The sequence below is a fragment of the Lupinus angustifolius genome, chromosome LG05 (assembly GCF_001865875.1).
Source record: "Lupinus angustifolius cultivar Tanjil chromosome LG05, LupAngTanjil_v1.0, whole genome shotgun sequence".
NCBI classification, from domain to species: Eukaryota; Viridiplantae; Streptophyta; class Magnoliopsida; order Fabales; family Fabaceae; genus Lupinus; species Lupinus angustifolius.
Genome location: NC_032013.1, coordinates 20,952,439 through 20,954,414, shown reverse-complemented (window position 1 = coordinate 20,954,414; position 1,976 = coordinate 20,952,439).

The following is a 1,976-nucleotide window of genomic DNA, read 5'->3' as shown; positions in this document are numbered from 1 at the left end:
ATTTTTCAAAGTATCCAATAAAGTAACTGCTCACTGTACGGGAGTCCAATTTCTTTTCATGAGGCCTATAAGGCCTTGCTTTAGCTGGACATCCCCACACATGAAAATGCTTTAGACTTGACTTTCGCCCAGTCCAATGCTCATAAGGTGTTTTAACAGTCGCCTTAGTTGGCACCCTATTAAGAATATAAGCTACTGTCTTAAGTGCCTCTCCCTAGAGTGACTCTGGTAAGGTAGAGTGACAAGTCATACTCCTTACCATATCCTTAAGAATTCGGTTTCGTCTTTCAGACACACTATTCATGTTTAGGCGATCCTGGCATGGTGTACTGTGGGACTATACCACATTCCTCTAGGTATTTGGCAAAAGGCCCTAGACGTTGTTCACCTGAACCGTCTTATCTACCGTAGTATTCACCACCACGGTCAGATCTGACGCAGTTAATCCTTTTGTTGAGTTGATTTTCAACTTCAGCCTTAAAAGTCTTGAACACGTCCACTGATTGGGACTTTTCATGAATGAGAAAAATGTGTGCATAACGAGAATAATCGTCTATGAATGATATGAAGTATCGTTGACCATTCCAAGAAGCCGTAGGGAATGGCCAACAGATATCCGTATGTATCAATTCTAAGACGTCCGAAACGCTATATGCACCATATTTCGATTGTTTGGTCTGTTTTCCTTTTATGCATTTAACACAAACATTAAGGTTTGTGAAATCAATGGAATCCAAAATCCCATCTGACACAAGACGCTCAATTCTCTTTTGAGAAATGTGACCTAGGCGCTTGTGCCATAATGCACCTGAATTATTATTTTCAATTTTACGCTTAGTACCACGTGATTCCACATTCAGTATGGGTGTTCAAATCCAGATCGGTCCAACAATAAAACCGAAAACCGATTTAAAATAGACCGAAACCGCAAAAACCGAATGCATTTGGATCGTGTTAGACTTATTTTTTAAAGACCGATTGGTCCGGTCCGGATTTGGTTTCACATCTTGGATCCAGACCGGACCGAAACAATATGTAAAATTTATGTGTGTAATACTTTTAAGTGTCTTCCAAACTTATTCTTAAGTCCGAACTCCAAAATTGTATCTATATTTTATTTGTTATATTCTATAACACATACTTATATATATGTTGTAATATTTTTTGATGCACTTTTTAAGAACTTAAATCAATCCCAAAACCAAATAAAGAGGATTCAAGTGTTATTCTGATTAGGTGTTTTATTATCATTTTTATTGTTGTGAAAATATTATTGTTATTAATCATCAGTGGAACATCATAACTGTTAAAATTACGTTGCAAGTGCTCATATTATTGTTATTCATATCTTGTTATTTTGTTGTCTTGTTATTATTGATATCTTGTTGTTGTTGTTACTATTTTTTACTTTTATTATTATTGTCTTACTATTTATTACTATTTTATGATGTTGTTGAATACTATTTTCATTGTTGTTTTATGCTTAATATTTAGTCATTTTTATGAGTTTTGAATGTAAGTGCAATTTCAATATTTTATAAAATAAAAAAACCGATCCACAGCGAACTGAAACCGCATATTATATTTGGATCAGATTGGACCGGACATCTTAATATAAATAGACCAGACCGGTCCAGACCACATGTTAATTACGTGTTTGGATCAGATCATTTTTTGCTTAAAAACCGATCCAAATAGACTGCGAACACCCCTAACATTCAAGGTTTCGCTATAATCAGTTATGATATTCAGCATATAAAGGTTGTCATTCAACATAAGTGAACCAGTTCCAATAACATTTGAATTTAAAGACAATTGAACCGAATTGTTTCCAAATGAACAACAATAACCAAATTTGTCCAAATAAGAAACAAAAATTAAGTTTCGTCTAAAAGACGGTACAACAAAAGTGTCTTTCAAATCCAAATAAAAACCATTACATAATAACAACCTAAAATGCCTTATAGCTTCCACTT